Source organism: Cryptomeria japonica, chromosome 7, assembly GCF_030272615.1.
Source record: "Cryptomeria japonica chromosome 7, Sugi_1.0, whole genome shotgun sequence".
Taxonomy (NCBI): Eukaryota; Viridiplantae; Streptophyta; class Pinopsida; order Cupressales; family Cupressaceae; genus Cryptomeria; species Cryptomeria japonica.
The window spans coordinates 150,280,092-150,303,272 of NC_081411.1; positions in this window are offsets into that span (position 1 = coordinate 150,280,092).

Genomic DNA, 23,181 nt, shown 5'->3' on the forward strand with positions numbered 1-23,181 from the left:
AACTCTTGATAGATGTAGCTTCATCTTTTTCTACCATGTAAAGAAACTTGACTTATTCAGCTTAGGTGCATCCCTCTTATACATCTTTGGATCTTTAACTCAAGTGCCTTTAAACTTTCCTTTCAGAGTCCAAAGCTCTGATACCAATTGATAGTTCTGATACTTAATATAAGTACAGATCTAATAGCCAACAAGATGAGAGGGGGGGGGGGGGGGGGGGGTGAAGCATACAAACTTAATCATCCATAAAAACATCAGATTCAACCTCGATAACATATATATTGGTCATATAACCCAAACTATCAAACATGCAAACTCAAGATGAGATGGGGGGGGTGAAACATACAAACTTAATCATCCATAAAAACATCAGATTCAACCTCGGTAACATATATATCAGTCATATAACCAAAATTGTCAAACATGCAAACTCAAAAGCATATGAACAATATAAACCTCATAACGTTAGATTTAACGTGGAAACCCAAATAGGGAAAAACCACTATGGGATTTTGGACCCACTAAGAAATATACTCTTCTAGAGTATGCTCGGTTAAAAGAAAATCCTGTTAAAGATTACAAACACATTGCTAGATGTGACCCAGTTAAGGGATTTCCCTCAGATCTGTTAGGATCTTCACTTTGTTAGAAGTGACCTTGTCAAAGGATTTCAAACACTCAATCAGAATGTCACCTTGTTAGAGGATTTACATATAAGACTGTTAAGTCCACTCGGTTAAGAGATTTCCTATCACTTTCACAAAATAACAGTAATACAATCTATCTGCAACTTCATATCTAAAATGCTAAAGTAGATTCTTATTTGTTCAATACAATCTAGACATAGAACTAATCTTGTCTATCTGCTGGGCATCAATACTCTATTATTCTAACAGGTCTTCAAGCTTCTATGCTCAGTAATCACTATGTAGCATCCCTGTGCATACACTTGCCCACATACATTGTTTATCAACATTTCCTTATTTATAAACAATCTTCTAACCACTTAATCTCCTTGATCACATTTCCCATAATCAATCATAACCATCAAATCTTCAATCTTGTCCACGTTCAGTTTATCTTTTGATCTGAAAATATTTTACCCCACCTTGGAACTTGCACATTGACCTTGGAACTTGTGTTAGGGTAATGCGGTTCAATCTAAGCTGTAGATCTTCTTGCTGACTTTCCATTGGCTTAGATTCATTTAACAAACTTCTTTTATGGCTTGCCAATCATTGATCTGCTCCAGCTCATCAACATCATTCATTAAATATCATATGTAAATATTTAATGCATTCTGTTATAGCTCGGTTACAACTCGGTGAATACTAAACTTCACTCAGTAGACATTCTGTCTTCATTAACCGACTGCGATAACCTTAGGGTTTACTGACTAGGTTCCTTAGGGTTTACCGACTAGGTTATTTTCTTGATAACATAGTATTGTATTAACCTTTACAATTTACAACATATTTATGATGTTAAAACAATCTAAAACATCAAGATCTCATCATTGTCTGACTCGGTAGAGTTGCCCATTGAATAACTTATCCCCTTATTCATCATATTCTTTCCTGTGTCTTTACCGACTTCTTTATAATCTTCATATCATATTTCTTAAGATATGGTAACATCATACCGAATTAGGAAATCAATTTCTTGACATCAATGACAAAATAATAATATCAAGATAGTAAAACATCTTTAATCAGTTATGTCCATAATCATCAACAACCTTCTCAATATCCTTGTAATATTGCTTATAACCTTCTCTTTCATTTTCCTTGCTAGTAGTAGTAGTAGAGAGGTTCCACCTATCTTTGAAGTCATCTTTAGCAGCAGGTCCATGATTAGTGCCATAGAGGCATTCAAAAATACTCCTAAAAATTTTATTTGCCACCACTTCAGGAATAGACCTTTTATCGCAAAAAATCCTATTGTTACACTCTTTCCAGATATTCCAAATAATAATCGATAGAGTGATTTTCCAAGTCTCCATAATTTTAGGATTAGAATTAGGGCATTTCTATTGTTGCTAGGAATCCCCAAGGGAGTTCGGGAAAACCCAGCTCAGGTTCCACCTGCTCACGATGATTTTCCAAATGTTTTGACTAAAAGTGCATTGATTGAGAATGTGACAAGTCATCTCTTCTTCCCTACAACAAAGAGAACACCTATTAGGAAAAATAAAACCTCTTTTATGAAGGTTGTCCAGGGTTAAAACCTTATTTTGGATGAAAATCCAAAAGAAGATATTAACCTTAGGAACTAACTTCTTATTCCAAACTTTAGCCCAGATGGGAATTTCTTCCACCAGATCATTATGAATTTCCACAGCTGAGGAAAATAGAATATTTCCCATCCAGGGTTTCCCTCCATATCAATCTGTCATCTTTGTTGTCTCTAGGGATTTTATCAAAGAGAGCTATCTGAAGGAACTTGAGCCTTGGGCATTGCTGGCTAAAATCAATCCAGTTCTCATTTCTCCAGTAATCTCTGACCAACTCACCAAACCTACTTTTAAACCAGTCTTTCCAATCTTTAAGGATTGGGATTTCCTCCAAAGGTTTATCCAGAATCCATCTATCTTCCCAAAATCTTATTCTCCTCTCGTCCCCAAGGTTCTAGGTTCTACCAGCAACAACCCAACTTTTAGCAGATTGAACAACATTCCATATAGCTAATCCTTCAACAATGAAAGAATTATCAAGGAATTCTTCCTCAGAGGGTTGCATGTAGAGATGTTTTTTTTCCAGATTGAGTTCCATTCTCTTTCCTCCCCTTTCAGTCTCCAAATTTTCTTGGCTAATAAAGCTTTATTCATAGAACCAATGTTCCTTAAGCCCAACCCACCTGAGGCCTTGGGGGAATAAATTTTATTCCAGGCAATAAGGGGTATTCTATTTTTGACTTCCAACCCTAACCAAAGGAAATTTTTTTGGATTCTTTCAATGGCTTCCACAAACTTTGAGGGAATTTTGAATAGGCTGAGAGCATAAATAGGAATATTTTGAAGTGTCTTTGAGTAGAGTAATTTTGCCCACTTGACTAAGGACAACCCCTTTCCCACCAGTAAGTTTCAAGTTAAGTCTATCATAGCTTATTCTAGAAAGAATCCTCGGGCTTGAGACATAGAGGAAGCCCCAAATAAGTAGAGGGAAGCTCACAAATATTGCAGCCAAGAATCCTTCCAATCCTTAGTTGCCTTTGAACCGAGGTATTGATGAAGAACAGAGAACTTTTATCCTAGTTGATTTTTTGGTCAGAGGTAGATTCATAAGTGTTTAGAATATTCTTCAAGTTCTTAGCTTCCAGAATGGTGGCTTCCCCCACGGTAATAGAGTCATCAATGAATTGCTCATGAGAGCAAACAACATTGGAGGAAGAAGGTTTCAAACCCTTAAGCTTGCCATCATCCACATTTTTAAGAATAAATCTGCCCAGGCATTCAGCTAGAATAGTGAAAAGGATAGGGGATATGGGGTCCCCCTATCTAAGACCTCTAGAGCTTTTGAAGAAACTGGATGGGAAACCATTGCCGATAATAGCAGAGGAGGAAGTTTCCATAAGTTAAGAATAGAGCTGAATAACTTTGACACAAAACCCAAACGCTTTCATGTTCCTAAGGAGAAACTGCGAGTTTACTCTATCAAAAGCTTTAGCCATGTCTAACTTTAGGAAGAAACCTTGGTTATTTGTCACTTTCAGGGAGTGGATATTTTCATGAACAAATATGATAGAGTCCAAAATCTGTCTTCTAGGGACAAAGCCATTCTACTAGACAGAGATAATCCTAGGAAGAATTTCCAGCAACCAGGAGGTCAGAACCTTGGATAAAATCTTGTAAATAGAGTTACGCAAGCTAATAGGTCTAAACTTGTTAAGAGAATCAGCACTAGGGATCTTTGGTATAAGGATAATGAAGGTGCCATTTAGTTCCTTAAGGAGGCTTCTAGAGCCAAAGAATTATTTGACACCATTGTAGATGTCAACCTTCACTATGTGCCAAAAATTTTGGAAGAAGAACATAGGGAAGCCGTCTGGACGAGGGGATTTGTCTCCCTAAAAGGAGAACACCACCTTTTTGATTTCCATATTAGAGGGGATATAGGATAAAAGGTTGTTGTCAGCTTCCATCAGGATTGAAGGAATAGCTTGCAAATGGGTGTTTTGATTGCTAAAATCCAGGTTATCCACATCTCCCAATAGGGTGCTAAAATGCTCAAGAGCTTCCTTTCTGATATTGCTATCCTTAGTTAGGATGCCTTTGTTGCAGGATAGGCTAGCTATTCTATTGGCTACCATATGCTTGAGAGTAGTTAAGTGAAAGAACTAGGTGTTTTTATCTCCTTCCTTCATGAACAAGGCTCTGGATCTTTGTCTCCAGAATGTCTCTTCATTGGAAATGATGGTGTGGTATTTGGATAAAAGATCATTCATTTTCGGCCATCCTAAGATTTTTAGATAGCCCAACCTCTTGGATTCTATCCTGAACCTCCTTTATTTTTGCTTTGACTTGAATTTTGCTCTTGAAAATATCACCAAAAATCTCTTTGTTCTAGATTTTAATTTTAGCTTTTAGGATATTGAGATTTTTGGCAATTCTAAAAAGAGTTGTACCCTCCACTTCAGAATTCTACCATTCAGTAATATGAGCTTCCAGAGAAGGATGGGAAAGCCAAGCTTTTTCAAATCTAAAAGGGAAGTTTCTCTTGGCCGAAAAAGAGTTGGTAGTAAAGGAGATGGGGTAATGGTCAGACCCAATTTTGATGATAGAAGCAAGGGAGCAGCTATACATAGAAAAGCAGTCAGGTGAGATTAAAGATCTATCAAGCTTAACTTGAATCAGATCAGCTCTGGTTTAGCTATTGGTCTAGGTGTAATTGATACCCTGGAGATCCACATCAAGGAGAGCCTGATCATTTATGAAATCCATAAGGTCTTTTTTCCCATCAAGTTGTAAAGGGATACCTCCCATCTTCTCTTCCTCTTTGAGCAGAGGATTGAAATCTCCCATAATAATCCAGCTTTGATCAGCAAACTTGAGTCTGTCGGCTACCAGGCTATTCTAATATTTTACTCTCCCAATTTTGGTGTTGGGCATGTAGACATTAGATAATACCCAAACAAAGTTGTCCTTAATATGCTCAAGCTAAACAGAGATCCTGTTAAAAGAAGAGATGATTTCCTTACCAATAATAGTTTTTTGGTTCCAAAAAATTGCAGTTCCTTCAGAATCTCCCTCTGAGTTGGATCCTATGACCCCATTTTCCTTGAAAATTCTAATCTTTTCAACTTTTTCCTTAGACATCTTGGTTTCCTAAACCAGGACCACATCCGGTTTGTGATCTCTTATGATGTTTTGCAACACATCTTGCTTGTGAGGGGCATTCAACCCTCTGATATTCCAGGATATTATCTTCATACTTTAACTGGGGATAGGGCTGACTCAATGGAACACTGTGTTCCATCAGCACAGTTCTTCCAGCTTTCCTATTACCTTTGATGTTTTAGGGATGACCTTCCCTACTTTTTGTTCTGACTTCCAACATCTGCCTTTTTCTTGATCTTGCTTCTAGTTGAGATTCCTCCCTTGAGTTCCTCCTTGTTCATTTTTCCTTCTCTCAAGCTGGGAATCTAAAGATTCCCATCCAGCTTTGAGGAGGGGTTTTACATAGAAGTGGCTTTGGACTTCCATTGGTTAGAAGCAGTAAGGGCTCAATGTCAAAAGGGTTTTGAGATTCACTAAAGTCTTCCTCGACCAATTTTGAGAGTGATGTGACTAGAGTGATTTCTTCCTTCTCCTGACTAACAAATCTAGCCTCCTAGTCCAGGATAGTTTCTTCCTTCTCTTGACTAATAGATCCAACTTCCTAGTCCTCTGAGTTATTTTTATTGTTCGATTCAATACCTTTCTCTACTTCTTTAGAGCTCTCTGGTTGGTTGTTGGAGCAGACACAGTCTTGTTTATCATTACTGCTATTCCCATTCCTCCTGACTTCATTTGCTAAATCCATTACATCATTAATTTGATTACATTCAATTGGTGGGTCTCCTTTTAAATTTACCGCTTGCCAGATCTTTTTGTTCTTGATGTTGCTATCAGTCTTGCTTTCCTTTCTTTTCTTGAGCGGACATGATTTTACCCAATACCCAGATTTTTTGTAGTGGAAATAGGAAAATAGAAGAGATTCATATTCAATAGCTTGTGACCATTTTCCAAGTTTAGATATTATTTCTATGGATTGAGGCATATCCATAATTTGTTTAACATTTATGTAGATACGAGCAAAGACTAACCTTGATTTAACTGCCATCATCAGGTCAATCATTTTGAGTTCTCTAAAGGATTTTGCAATACCCTTGAAAACTTCCTCATTCCAGTATTCCAGCAGGAGACCCAAGAGGTGCGTCCATACTGGCGTAGAAACAAAGAAGGACTCATCAAGGGCAAGGTTTGAGGCCCATTTCTAAAGAGCCAAAGATGACTTACCAAACATCCAGGAGCCTTCACAAAGAGATTTATTCATGTTTTCTTCAGAGTTAAAACCAAAGGTAAAAAACCCTTTAGGCATGGCTACCACATCCACTTGACCTTTTACGAGCCATTTTCTCCTTATGAAATTCCTAACATTGTCAATGTTAGGCCTGAAACTAGAGAATCATCCCACTAATGTCATGGATAGGCCAACTATAGTCATGTCAACCACTTTGTCTAGAACAGAGATAGCAACTAGTCTAGAGGCTAGGTCTAAGATATTTTTAACTTCTGAAAGCCCAGATTTAGCTGGCGGCTTCACTCCAAAGAGTGAAGACCATTTTTTACCTTTACCTCTGTCATGTGCGTCCCCAGGTTTTGAATCTTTCTCCTCTCCTGGTTTTTCTTTTTCCTTGTCCTCTTCCGACCCTTGAGATGCCTAACCTCCTACCTATTTGCTAGATTTGGTCCCAGAGAGACTGCAATCTCCAGGAAATCTGCCATTTCCCAATTTGAAATTTGGGATTCCCGCTCCTTTTCACTCCACCATTCATTAGTTATTGAGATTGTTACCAGAGTGCATCCTAGAGGAATAGAAGAATTGAGAGACATTAGTAGTGAAGACCAGAAGAGTTCAGAAGTAGAAGATTTTGCAGATCACATGGTAGCATTGCATATTCCCCATCCTATGACAATTCCACATCCTAGGTAATCTATTCCATAACCAGTTTAGATTCACCTCTATACGAGACAATCTATGATTATCTCAAAAAAAATACTCCCTCTTGACCTATCTTGGAACCAAACACATCTTCATCCAGAAAGATGCACGCTATGGCTTAACCATTGATACACTTTACCGTCGAGGTCTAGATGGTACTCTTCTTCGATGCCTTGATCATAATGAATCTGACTTTACCTTACACAAGCTTCACGAAGGTATCTATGGTACATATTCAAGTGGTCCTACTCTCACCAAGGAACTTTTGAGATTGGATATTACTGTCCGACAATAGAAAGAGAGTCTTATCAATTTTCTAAGAAATGTCCTCAATGTCAAATTCATGACAACCTTATCCATGCACTAGCATAGGAGTTGCAATCATTCACCACATCTTGGCCTTTCTATCAATGGGGACTTGATTTGGTAGGGAAAACTCATCCTTCCTCTTCAAATGGGCATAAGTTCATTATCACCACCACAATATATTTCACCAAGTGGATTGAAGTAGTCCCGATGACTACTATAACTAGAAATCAGATCTCATCGTTCATTCTCAACTATCTCATTTGTAGGTATGGTATTCCTAGTTCAATCATCATAGACAATGAATTTCCCTTCAAGAAACAAGATGTGCAAGAGCTATGTGAATGATTCAAAATCCAACATCAATTCTCCACACCATACTACTTGTAGGGGAATGGTCAAGTGAAAGCATCAAACAAAATAATCCTAAAAATCTTTAAAAAAATAGTAAATGATGCTGGTAAGGATTGGCATGTACAACTCAATCCGACACTTTGGGCCTACAGAACAAGCATCTGGGAAGCTACAAGGGCTATGCCATATTCATTGGTGTATGGTTTAGAGGCAATTCTACCTCTTAAGGTCAAAATCCCATCTCTCTGAGTATCTTTGAAGGGCCTCATACCAAAGGAGGAATATTGAGTAAATAGGTTGCCTGAACTAGAGATTCTTAATGAAAAATGACAACATGCCTATGACCATCTCAAGGTATATCAACAACAAATGTGTAGAAGCTATAATCATAAAGTCATCCCAAGGGATTTCAAATTTGGTGATCTTGTCCTAAAGGAAAATCCTAGAAATTAGCAAGATTGAGAAAAGAAGGGGAAGTTTGAACCTAACTAGTTGGGTCTCTTTGTCATCATATCAGCCTATGGATCAGGAGCATATCAATTGTCAACTTTAGAAGGGGACATGCTCAACGAACCAACCAATAAAATCCATATGAAGAAGTTATACCCTTGAGTCACCCAATGCACGGATCAAGCAAAAAATCAAAAAAATAAAAAAAGAAAGAAAAAAAATAAAAATAAAATAAAAAACTCAGAAAAATGCAAAAAATGCAAAACAAATCCAAAGTTACAATAAAAACAAGAGGTGAAAACCTGGGAACATGTGCTATTTGTGAGAGAGAATCTCCTCTATCTATCAGTACTCATATATTTTATCCATCTAGCTTCAACTAATAGCCATCACCAAACACTTGTACACACAACATTATCTTGGACATATTTAGCGTAGTCATTGTCCTTGATTATCTAAAATAGTTATCCATATCATATCCCACCATGGCTTGGTGATCAATGTATATATCTATATCAACAAGTATCCATGACCTGGGGCAACATTTCTCTCAGTTTAGCATTTAGGCAAAAAATAAGGGTCGCAACATACTAATAAATCAATGTCAAAACTGCTCACCAAGCTAGAAAACATGATCATTATCCAATTGCAACTTTAACACACACACGATGGATGATTTTTCAGAATTATGATTTTTTTATATTTAGCATTAATTTTTGACTATTTGTATCTGTTAGGTCCTGGGGACAACTGAGAGGGGGAGGGGGGGTGAATCAGTTGTATAAAACTTTAAACCAAAAACAACTTAATCAATTACTACTTGAATATTGGTGAGATAGTCTATTAAACCGGTTAATAGATGTAACAGATAAATGCAATACCAATAAAGATTAATGCATGAAATCAAAACATAAAATAATCCACAACACATGACACCAATATTTATACATGGAAACCCTGTAAGGGGAAAAACCACAGTGGGAAACCTTACCCACAATCAGATGATACTAGTGCAGATAGTAAGTGTACATAAATGGGGTCTGCACATGCAGAAAGGCCAAGTGCCTAGAGCTCACTGCTCAAACACAAATGGGAGTCAAACTGACTACAATTTGGATGGTTAAATCCAATAAGAATGTACTGCTTGAAATAACATCTTCATATGTTGGATTCAATACCGGTGTAATGCTGATGTGCCTTCACAAAACCCTAACTTCACCTTCAAATGATGTCTTGGTGTATAGCTCCACTTAATCTCGCATATCCATTCACAATATACCTTCTTCGCATTCCACACTTGATCTTACAATTAATATCTTACATTTATACCATAACCTAAGACCAATTTTAGTAGATCGGCTCTACAAGATATTACAATAAATTTTTTTACAAACAATATAATATATGATGCAATAACCAATTGAGCATGTCGGCTTAATGCATTTACAACATTAATTAATCATTTCCATAGTGTGCCATGCTAATTTGGAAAAGATAAACTTGCCGGTGTAACCCTAGGTAACCCTAGACCTATTTGCCAATAAAAGCAAATATGCAAATATTCATATACCAATGATTACTCCTCCAAGATAAGATGTCCACATGATCTCTTTGATATTTCCAAATGTCTTCCATGCCATATCAGGTGCTGGTGATCATTATATCCTACCGGTGTACCATATACCAGTAACTGTGCAATAGTTACTTGCTTGCCGATGAATGTTTGCTGGATCTCCAAAGTGCTTTTAGTAGGTGTTGACATCAATGACAAAACCATACCAAAATACCAACAATCTCCCCCTTTGGCACTTATGGCAACACAAGATGGAAAAACCATCAGAATGCCAAAAAAGAAATGCCAAGTACCAAAACAAACAATCTCCAAAAAGATCATAACTAGAAATCAAAATCTCTCGTAAATAATAATTTCTCCCCCTGGGAGCAACATGTGACTTCCAGAGTTTTGCCATACCAATCTTTCCTCAAAAGATAATGTGTTTGTTTTTCCATAGATATCTCTCCCCCTTTGACATCAAATGCCAAAGTTGTAACATACCAATTGTTTTATAAAAATACCAACATTATCTTGATTTCTAAATCATTAGATCTCCTGAGCTACTCAAGGATGCACTAAGCTAGAGAAGCAACAAAGGAATCTGACATTTTCGTTGGTTTTCTGTCTGTGAGATGATAATTCATATGGTGCAAATTTGTCTCGAGACATGATTGGAAACATATCCTTGAAGATATTTTCTACTTTGCACATGCAAATGGTTAACTCTTGTCTATTTTACTCAAGCAACACTCAGGTCATCTTGGTCCAATTATACCTCGATGCTTGTGCCACCTTGCAATGTCAAAAATCCATTAAGTTTTACTTGGGTCATTATGGGTCAATTATACCATGATGCTTGTATGAAAATTTCAACATATCAAAAGCTCAATGATGACAAAAAGAGCACAAACAAGTGACTAAATGGGAATGATGACAGAATTAAAGTGATCATTTAATTGCATATCATTTTTAATCTTGCATTTAGTTGCATATCATTTTTAATCTTGTATTTAGTTACATATCATTTTTAATCTTGCATTTATTTGCATGTCATTTTTAATCTTGCATTTATTTGCATGTCACTTTTAATCTTGCATTTAGTGGCATATCATTTTTAATAGTGCATTAGATTGCATATCATGTTAATCTTGCATTAGATACATCTCACATCATTATCATTATCATACATCTAATTTTCAAGATACATCTCACAAATCATAACATTCAGATAACATTACATCTCATATCAAAGTAATCACAACAATAAATCATCACATTATCACTCATTCCATCATGAATCATGTATTCACATCATAATTAAAATAAAAAATTCAAGAGCATTATTATCTAAGCATCTAATCATCCTCATAGTATCATCATATCAAAACATAATGCACATCATAAATTAATCATCATCAATAAGCACATCCCATGTGGATTAGAAAAATCACTTTTGTTGTATTTTGACAAACATGATATCCCTTGTGCATTATACAATCAAATAAAAATGGGATATCATGTCTATCAAAATATAATAAAAGTGATAAAAAGCAATAGAGAGAGGTCTCTCAGATATGACTATCTCTTGAGGTAGATGGTCTGACAGTAGATGTCCCAGCTCCTAGATCTCCACTAGGTGGATCACATTAGATAGACACTATAACACCTCTGCTCTCTGTCCTCATATGACTATGGCCATATCGAAAGGATGCCACTACAGCATAGCTAGGAGCTCTTTGATCTTGAGGGATCACCTCCTCATATAAATGCCTATAATACTTAGCCTCCTTGGCTGAGTACTATATCTCTCTCAGTGTGTCCCAAATTGGGGCACCAACCACATCTCTCTCTAACTCATCAGCAAGGGCCTCTACCTGACCCCGACTCTCTATCTCTATATCTTGCCCTACAATAACCTGCATAATTTGTCATTGTTGTGCTAGCACCTATGCCTCCAGCTACTGCAATGAGACTTGTAGCACTCTAATTTGAGAATCCTATCGATGGGTGGGCACCCTGATCTACACAAGTACCCGTGTCATGGTCCCATCCACACCTACCCCTGTTTAAGCCACCAATGGAGGTAGAACATCAAATCTCCTCCTCTAGGAAGGTCTCCTATCATCTATTGGCCATTTGTTGGAATTAATTATGTGTTGCATTAACATTTTGTCATTGATGCCAACACTAACTGTATGGATACTTTATCGGCACCCTTTTAGTCCCTATTAGTTGAGTGGTTTCAAGTTGTTTTGGATCTAGCATGATCCGGTAGGCTCCGATATGATTTTGTTATGGAATTAGCTTATTCATGATACTCATGATCATATTCAAAAAGTTAGTTTTGGTCTGGTGATTGAATGCTATCCTATTTGCTTAGAAGTTTGGTTTCTGGTTCGGACGAGGGTTTCACTAGTAGAGCTTTTGATGAAGATCTTTGATGAATTTATTAAGTGGTATTGGTGCAGCTTCTGGTGGAGTTTCATAATTCTATTGGTGATCATATTTGAGACTTGGTGGATGGATATCATTTCTGTAGCGTGTGGACCTATACTAGGTCTCGGTTGATCTAGGTTATGGACCGACTTTAACATAACATGTGGATTGGACCTCTCGATGTGTTTCAGAGGTGTCTTATGTGTTGGATATTATTTGTTTGGTCTAAGGCCGACATGGTTTATAATTATGTAATTGGTTTACTATTTGGTGGTTGATAATTGTTTATGGTCGAGGGTTTGTATATATATATAAGATCTCATTGTAGATCATAATGGTTATCGGAAATGAATGTAATGTGCAAATAATGTAATATCATTTAGGAAAAGGATTTGGTTGATCATTGGAGATCGAATTGGGTTTATGTAAGAGGATTTAGTCCTCCAATATTGAGCTTAACTAGAACTATACTTAGGCATAGGAGATGCTATCTTTTACAGTTCAACACTTCTCCGGATTGTAGTATGGATTTCTATGTAGTCAGTGAGGTTACTTTTGTATCGATGAGCAATGTGCTCAAGGTTGTTGGCCTTCCTACAAGTGGAGACCTCTCAATTGTAATTCACATACTTACTACACAAGTATTATCTGACTATGGGTAGGCTTCCCACCATGGTTTTTCTCTTTACCGGATTTTCCACATATAAATCTTGGTTTCATGTGGATGGTATTTATTCTATGATTATTGTTTATGCTTAGTTGGTTTAACTATTATTCTGATATTAATGTTTTGGGTTTTGGTATTAAAATTTTAATTGCTAATGGTTCTGACAATCCATGACAACTGATTCACCCCCCCTTCTCGTTTCAGTTGTCTTTCAGTTATTTGAATTGTCTAACATCATCCTCTATCCTGCCCATCGTAGCTAGCACCGCACCTCCCCTACCAACCCTTGGAGCACTAAGAACTAGACCTCCTCTTCCTCCTCCACCCCCTCTACCTTTGTCTCCACCTCTATCTCCACCCCCTCTCCTTTTATCTGCTCCTCTCCCTCTATCTCCACCTCTACCTCCTCCTCCTCCACCACCTCCACCTCCACCTCCTTCACCATCACCTCCACCTCCCTCTCCTACCTCCTCTCCCTCATTTAAATCTCTTTATCTGCCTCCCCCTCACCTCGGTGGCTACTCCTCCTCATCATCATCAAAAGTAGGTAGCAACTCTACCAGATCAGATATACGTGCCACTGTATGTGCCACAAAGTAGGCTTAAAATCCTCTATCATCCTAGTATCCACTACCCTGACCCTGTAATCCCAAATCTATCTCTCCAAGGTCATGTACTCCTCAATGGCTGCTCCACTATCTAGGGTAGGTCCCCACTCTAGCACATCTTGTTGCCGACAAGCATACAAATAGACTCTCTGTGGCATCCCCTATTGTCTACCATACTACGAATGAATGTGGTTGTGCAAGAATCACTCAATAATAAAGGGCGTCCACCCAATTAGGTACCCTGACATATATACATAGGACATCTCTAGGCCATCCTCTACCCACACCTCACAATCCATATATGGTCTCCAGATGACTGTATCAATATCATCCAATGCCCTCTGATAGTTCTCTAGTTTGCCTAGCTTACGCTGGACAACTACACATGTATACCCATAAACATAAGCTTGATCAACTGGCCGATCCTTGTCTGCAAGTGGTCTCAACATTGGTATATGCTCCCAGGCCCACACCTATAACAATGTCACCCCAGCTAATAAACTAGTATATCCCAAATATACTACCTAGTGAAGCTCTCTATATAGATGGGCCAACATAATAGATCCCCATGTAAACCCGCATCCCTGTATCACCATATCCTCTAGCACCAATCCCCATCCAATGACTAGTCCCTTCAACCTACGGTCGGAACACAAAAACCCACCAATGAAACCTACTAATACTAATGGCAGTGGTGCATAACCTAAACCCAAAAAATCCTACCATGGGATCTCATAGGCACTAATATCATCATCCTAAAAGATACAGTGGATAGCCTTTGTGCCACCCTCCTTAGTCTTCTCATAAGGTAATAGAGCCCCAACCACAGGAATCCATAGAATTTGATAACAATCCTCTGGTGTGAATATCATTTCACTAGTCGCCAAGTGAAAGGTGTTTGTATCATTGTGCCACCTCTTGGCCAAAGTTATCAATAAACCCCAGTTAATGATATACTAAGGCATGTTTAATAAAGAGGACAACCCACATCTCTCAATAACATCTCTATCATCCCATGAAAAACATAGGATAAGTGTCCATGGCCTCAAAAATCACTCTCGAGACTGGAGCATGCCAAGATCTTACTGCAAATCAACAAGTATCCATCATCAGTTCTCGATTCCATCCAATCTATCAGCAATCAAATCAACTCAACTTGAAAAAGTGAAGCATCTCAAGAACACATCAGAAATGTATTCACATCATGTAATTGAATCAATCAATGCATCATATCAAGACTCATATCGAAAAATCAAAGATCCATATCAAAAATCAGAATCAAGATCCATATCAAAAATCAACCAGGACTCATATCGAAAATAAGGACTCATATAAAAAATCAAGGACCCATATCAAAATCAGAATCAGACTCATACCAAAATCAGAATTAGGACCCATAGTAAAAATCAAGGACCCATATTGAAATCAAAATCAAACCCATATCAAAATCAAGACTCAAATCAACTCAGCAACTCATATCGAAAGAAATTCATATCGAACATAGACTCATATTGTAATACATTAGCATATGAGAATCAAACATCATCACAAAATAAGACTCACATTGGATCATGAACCATATCAGATCAATCAACAAACCCATATCAATATCTACACAACCTATCTAGTTTGTTTGACTCAAGACACATTCTTCACAATGCTATTTTTACCAACTTTGGACCCTACACGCTAAATCAAGGCCCCAAAGCACTAAGCTTCCACCTATGTGCTAGCCTTTTCCATCAATGTGTTGTAAAACACACTCAGCATGCTAGGATATCCTACGTGCTAACTGGCACACCATTTGCGCTACCCTGTTTACCCAATGTGCTAAGTTATCCTACATACTACTTGGCCTACCCATTGCACTTTTATGCAGACCCTATGCGTTAAATCATCCTACATGCTAACCTACCCCCTGATCGTGCTACAATGTGGCCCTCAGATGCTAAACCTCCTAGGGTTTTGCTACGCACTAACAGTCTTAACATATGTGCTAGACAACTTACCCTATGCGCTAAACTAGCAAAATCTGACCCAAAATTGAAAAATGTGACAAAAATAAATAAAATTAAAAAAAGAAGAAGATGGATTTTGGTCACTTACTGGTGGACCATAGGTGGCGGGTCTTTGGTATCACTTGACACACTCAAATCATGCGAGGAGTAGGGAATCAACATCATCGTCAGAGCTCCAAATGTCACAATCACAAAGAGAGAAGTGTGCAAAATGATTTTTCAAAGTCACTTTTTACCTTGTAATAGGGTAAAAACAAAAGGTTAATAAGTGGGGCATGTATTTTACTCCCATTTTGTCATTTTTTTCCCTCATCAACATCATTTTTGGTAGATGAATCAATAGTGTGCATTCAATATAGTCAATATTCTCATATCGCAATTAATTAAAAAATGCTCATCAACTTGACAACTTTTCACTAAATCCTTGATTCATCTTCCGAGGGGGCATCATCAATATCATTCATCAAATCTACATCTAGGGCATCATATCAACATTTTGACACACAACATCATATCGATCAAATTTTGACGACATATCAAATAATTTTCTTTGAATCAACGTGTGCACAAACGTCACTTCAAAGAGGGGCAAAATGTAGACATATAAATCTAACCACTTTCTTAAATAAATATTTAATATTTATTTTAAACCCCATTCCTCTTATTAAGTAAATCCTATTTAATTAATTTCTTCATTTTTATCTGTTTGATTAAATGAATTACTCAATTTATTTAATTAAATTCACCTAAACCTTTTCTAGTCTTTAATTAAATAAATCACTTAATCTAATTAATTCCCCTTTCTCCCTTTTTAAAAAAATTTACATTGAATTAAATTGATCCTTGCAAATAAATAAATCTAATTTATTTTTTAAATCCCCCCACTTGTATTTATGCAAGTTGCATTTTCCTACATCTCCTACTTGCCTCCTAAACCCCTTCTAAGTTCTTCTAATCACTTCCAATTTAGCCTACTTCATCTCCTAATTATTGTCATATTGCTAAGTGAAGATAAGTCACTTCTCAAAGCATCCAATGTCTTCAATAACCATTAAAGGCTTTGTTTCTTCAAATGGTTAACCTCTAAAAGTCTTCCAAACCATTAAAGGCTCTTACATAACCATTTATGGTTAACTCAACCTTCTTGAATGGTTAGAGAGTTTCTCTCTAACTAATAGGGAGGCAACCTAGTTTGCCATCAATTTGGTTTCTTTGATGGTGTGCTTCTATCCCTTTCTGGGTTCCAAGTCTACCCCTCTAGACTTCTAAGGGCTTTCCTACCATTTGTTTTCTTATCTCAACATCCTCAAGCTCACAAATTAAGCTTGTTCACTAAATCCTTCTAGGGGTTTAGGACACACACACATTCACTCTCTTTTTGCAAAACCACCCATCTTGTTTGGTTTAACAAAATTTTCCCTATGGTTACACAATGTCTCATTTTCAGGCTTGTAGCCTTCTGGATCTTTTCCCAGTTCTCAGCAGTTTCCTTCCCCTGCAAGTTATCTCCTTCAAATTACTGATACCTAGCTAGACTATCACCAAGCTCACCTAGGCTCAGTATGTAGAAATGGTGATTGCCATTTCCTGGTCTCTCTCAAATGAAAACCTACTATACATTTCTGGCTCTACTTGACAATATCCAAAGATCTTGTGGAGTTTCAAATCAGAGCCATTTGATTATTGCAAATAGGGAACAAAAACTGAAAGGAAAGCTTTATTTACAGATTCTAAATTTATTCACAGGTTCAAACCAGCAACTCATAGAATAGAAAAATGAAACAGTTACATCAACAACATACATGAAAGGAACAGGAATGAAACTCTAATTGAAAACTAGAAAATAGACTTCTCTATTGCATTTCAGAAAAACAAAATGTGTTCTCCTAGGCAATCGACAAAAAACTATCAATGATTCACGATTAACCATTAGCTTCTTATAGATGCCTGTTGGGTCTTTTTATACATACATCATCTTTTTGGAACTCCTCCTATTGGATGAGATAAATCTCATTGCCAACCGTTTCTATTTGCAACTGCAACCATTTACGACACTTTGTGTTCATGAGAAACACAATATCCCACATGCACCAAGATGTCAAGTCAGTTCTGATGAATACTAAGAGGGGGGGGGGTGAATTAGTATGCCAAAAATCTTTGCACTGAAACACTTACATAGTCTAAAGATAAACTGGTAAAGCAGTTTGACAGTCAAACAGGTTACCACACATGCAAACCAAACTGCAAATAAAACATTCACCCACAAAAGCAATACAACCATAACACAAGATATTTGACATGGAAACCCAACTGGGAAAAACCACGGTGAGATGGAACTCACAAGTCACTATCTGCAGAATAGAAGCCAGATTGGTTAAGGTCTTACAATGTTCTTCACCAGAACAGATCCTATTAGGAATCTCAATCTATGTTAGGAGATAAGTCTGATTAAAGACTACCTTGTTAGAGGATTTTAGATTCACATGTGTGAACCACCTTGTTAGAGGATTTTACAAAGGCTTTGAGGCCTACCCGGTTAGGGTCTACAGACTTGTCAAAGATGTGAGTAATCAACAAGTGTTTGATCTATCTAATAGTACAAACTGCTTGGTTAGATCCAGTATTGCTCACAGCTAATACATTCCAGCATTACTTCCATCTCCTCTATCTCTCTCTCAGTTACAACTTGATCTTCTTAGATAAGATCACTCTTACAACAACTCAACATCCACCTTAAACCCTAGCTCAACATTAACCCTTTTCGCAACAACCCAAAACCCTAGACATGATGTCCTTTTAAAGGAATCTGATTTCATGTTGGTCCAATAGGATTTCTTTACAATTTCCTAGGTTCAATGAACCTCGACATACTTAGTAACACGACACAAGAATCATCATCAATGTGTTGGCACCATCAAACAATCAGTGGATTGGTAACTCATCACAAAATACTGGTTGGTAACTCATCAGAGAGTATTACCGGTTCATACAAAATACCAGTTGCCAATTTGACAAAAATGAAGACTGATAAGAATGTGTTGTGTCACTTTTCTTCCTTGTATCGCTTGCGATCTATGAACCGCTTGGGGTCGATATGCCACTTCAGACTTGGAAACACATTCTGCAAAATCACCACTAGTCTAGAGACTAGTATACAACATACCGGTTGGAACAAATACTGGTTGAGAACAAGCTCATACATATAAAGGGGATCTCAATACAAGTGTGTGTCCATCAATGACAATCATAGCATAAACAACAAAAATGCCAATAATCTCCCCCTTTGGCATTGATGGCAACACTTAGGAAAATAAAATTTTGACATCTAAGTGTTTTACAACAAAAATTTGCCATTAACAAAATTGCTCCCCCTAAGCATATACACTATCCCTTAAACAACACAGTGTATAACATAATTATCAAAGCATATAGCACATATCACATCATATATCAAAATTTCAAAACAGATACTTCTCCTTCTAATATACTTCTCCTCTGATATTTCAAAATTTTAAAACCAAAAACCAGATATACTTCTCCCCCTTTGCCAACAAGGACAAAGTACCACTGAAAAACCTATTTCCATATATCTATCAAAGAGTTTATGACAATAATGGATAATACTTATCAAAAACTGCTTTATAGTCCTGCAAAAATTGTTTCATGGAAAGGGACTAGGACTCAAGTAGGGAGGTTGCCACTTCCTTCTTTGTATGCATTTGTGATAACTGTTCCTCCATGGCAACTATTGTGCTCAATTCTTGTGTGACTGTCAAGACATCCAGGTTCAAATAGCATTTCTGGAGAATTTGTAGTTGTGGAAGTAATACCAGTTGAAGCTCCCCCAAATCCCTAGACCTTGTGCTGATCTCTTGCTCCATCTTGGCTGACTGGATCTGGAATTGGTGAACGGTTTGCCCATATGTTGCAAAGGAATCGTAAGGAGTCTTGAATGTGCTCAAGTAGGACTGTAAGTCCATTTGAAGCTGTTGCTTCTTGGCTAACACATCATCACAGAATAGATGAGGTTGACAGATTTTGCTGAGTAGCAAGTTTCCCTCATTTAAAGTACTCCTTATGTCCTTTTGATCCTTTAGCAGATCAGTCCTAAGCTCATTTAATTTCTTTACTAGGGTGACATTAAGAGCCTCTTGGTGCTCTTTCTTTACATTGGCCTCTGCTGCTTCTTCTAGACTCTGCACCTGATCATCCACTACAGTACACAGAAGTTTAAGTTGTGCTAGTGATGAATCAGTCTTAGGAAGATTAGTACTGGGGATTAAACCGGTAAGAGTGTCTACAACTACCTGAATGATGTCCTATTCCTTTTTCCTGCAAATGATCTCAAGGCACTCTTGAGCAACCTTGATGCTTTGCATAAGCTCTGACTCACTTGCAGATTGGAGATCGATAGGACTAGAGAGATCAATCGGTGATGGTTGACTTCTGGTTGCCTTCGAAGTCTCCACCTAAGAACTTTTTGCCACTTCTCATTTCTTGGCTTCTTCAGCCTTTTTCTTCTCCTCTGCTCTCCTCTTCTACTCTTCCTTTTCTTCTTCTTCCCTCTTCTTCTTCTCTTCCTCTTCCCTTTTCTTCTTCTCTTCCTCTTCCTTCTTCTTCATCTCCTCTTCTTTCTTCTTCTTTTCTTCCTCTTCCTTCTTCCTCATTTCTTCTTCTTCCTTCTTCTTCTTTTCTTCCTTGTCCTCTTCTTCTTTCTTCTTCCTTTCTTCTTCTTGCTTCTTCTTCTCTTCATCTTTTCTTTTCTCCTCTTCCTCTTTTCTCTTCTCTTCCTATTTTCTCTTCTCTTCCTCTTTCTTCTATTTCTCATCTTCATCCTTCTTCTTTTTCTCTTCCTGATCTTTTGCCGCTTGTTATGTGTCCACAGCTTGTTGACCACCCTAATCAGCCTATTGGCCCTGTTCAATTCCCTTAGAAGGTATGTCCTGAGTGACATCTTCTATATCTAGGGCATCAACATCTATGGTGTTGATTGGATCCTTCACCAGGTTTCCTTCCTCATCAAAAACCTCATCTGGTTTGGAAATAACCGGTTCCTTTTCTGCTTGGAGGTTGGCCATTCAAGCTTTGTGAGAGCTGATAGCATGGGCCATGTGCTGATGTGTATCTTTTTCTACATCATCAACTCTCCCCTCCAACAACCAGAGTCTTCTTCTCCTTGTGAAGAAGAGACCTTTATTTTGATCCAATACATCAAACAATTCTGAATTTGAGAGTTCGGGGAAGTACTGTGCAAAAAGTTTCTCCCTAATCTCTTGTTCCTTTTCAATGGCAATGTGCCATTTGTTATCCAATGCTTTAAATAATGAATACAGTGTCTGAGATTTAATCTTTGATGGTGACCAGCCATTTTTACATAAATAAAGAATGATTTCCTACAGTACTTTATCTTTTTCTTCACTATTGAATTCATCATAATAATCTATTCCATCATGAAGTAACTTTCTCCTAATATTCTTTACTATTCTTTGATGATGTGTCAAAGGTTTGTAAGAGGAGATATCTATATTTATTGGTGCAAATTTGCCGGTTCATTCTTCTTCATCTTCTTGGTTTGTCTAGCCTTCTTTGGTTGTTCATCAGACTCAGTTTCTTTTGAGTCTGGTTCATTTGCCTTAGTCTTCCTCTTCCTTTCGAAGACTTTAGCCGGTGTTACCTCTGGTTTCTTCTTTGCCGGTGACCACTTGGTCACTCTTGGAGTCGTAGTGGTAGTTCATGCTGATGCTGCAGGTACTGCCTTAGCTTTCTTAGCTACTGGTTCTTTTCCCTTCTTCACCGATGGTTCTTCAATCGGTGCGATCCTCTCTGAGTAGGTTCTGGTCCTCTTAGCCTTTAGATCAAGAGGTGAGGCAATAAGGGTTGAAGCATACCCTTCCAGCATGTCAAACATGACCTCATAGCCCATAGGCTCTACTTCCTCCATTCTAGGCTCAACAGCCTCCATTAGACATTTGTCTACCTGAATAGTGAAACAGATGTCATCTTCATATTTCTCCACTATGTCACCTAAGATTTGTACCCTCAGACTCATCTTTCTTCTGAACTCATCAAATTATTTGTTCAATACCTCAAGGTAGCCAATTCCAATGGCTTGCACACTTTCCTTTATCTGTTTGGTTACCGGTTGGTCAAGGGACAACTGGACATCTCCTACACCCAGAAAGTAGCCTTGGAAATAAAAGAACAACCCTACCAGTAGTTGTCCAAACTTAAACCTCAGGGAGTTGTCCTACTTGATTGCCTTGAGATTTAGCAGGAGTTGCCTCTGCATGCCAGTGCATACATCAAAAGATGCATCCTCTTTTATCATTCGGTAAGTAGCATTTACTGCTGCAGCAAATACAGAATTAATCCTGCTGGCTGAGAATGTTCTGTATCCAATCAGCATGCATGCATATTTCACCAGATCATCCTTGATAGGATTGACTGTCATGCCCCGTGAATCACTTGTTGAATCGGTGAGCTTGGTCATTTCCATTTTGCTCACTTTTCTCAAGGCTGGCACTTCCCCTATGTTGCAAAAACCAGTGACTACATGAATTGCCTGAGGCGTGATATCATGTGTCCTCTCTAGGTACATCTTGTCACCATGGACTTTGCTCAAGATGATCCTGATGTGATCCTCTGTGAAGTCTTCTAGGAAATATATAGTGTTGTGGAATTTCTTCTTCTCTATGACACTAAATTTGGGTTTGATCCTTTTGTCCTTTCTACAAAATAGACCTAATTGAGTATGAATGGCTAAGGACCCTAGGTCTTCTATTTTGCAATCAATATAATCTAAAATTCCTTCTTCGACTATTACTCCAGCCGGAACTTGTGATAAAGCATTATATTTGGCCTTCCTCTGAATAAAACTTTCTGACTCTATGGATGTACTCGAACTAGTATGAGATACAGAATCCATTGTAGAGTATTTCAAGAACATGAAAAATACCTTTCAAACGTGAATTTAGGGCTTCCAAATTCTACTTTGCTTCGCTCTCCATCGGATGCCAAATCACCGCTTTGAGTTCTCCACTACTACTTGCAAACTAAATTTGAATCTCTTTCAAGGTTATCCAATTTCTTGAAATCTAAACTCAAATTACCTTTTCTTCACTCTACACTTGAAAACTTTTCTTCGCTCGAAAATAGATAGCAAGAAATGATTTGAAAATTGCATTTATACATGTCTCTCACCTACTATCATTAATGCTCCTCTATTAGGGTGTAAACCCTAATTTGCCTTTTTTACCATTTTTGGTCTTCTGTCAAGCAATAGGTATCACATATCGGTTAAGGTCTTTTACTAGTGTCAACCAGGGGTCTGAAAGCATTTTGTCATTTGCTCCCCCTAAGGCTTTGAGGCTTAGTTTGCTAGTTCTGATATTTCCACACTAGCTGCAGAAACCGGTTCCTCCTCTGACAATATTGGTTTCTTCCTCCATTTTTTCTTCATGTCTCCTTGAACTTTTTCAACATCTATTTTTCCTTCTTGAGTGACCAGTATATCATAAGATATACTTTTTCTATTTCTGTAGAATCTTGCAATGTGACCCGGTTTGTTGCAGTGATAGCAAGCAAG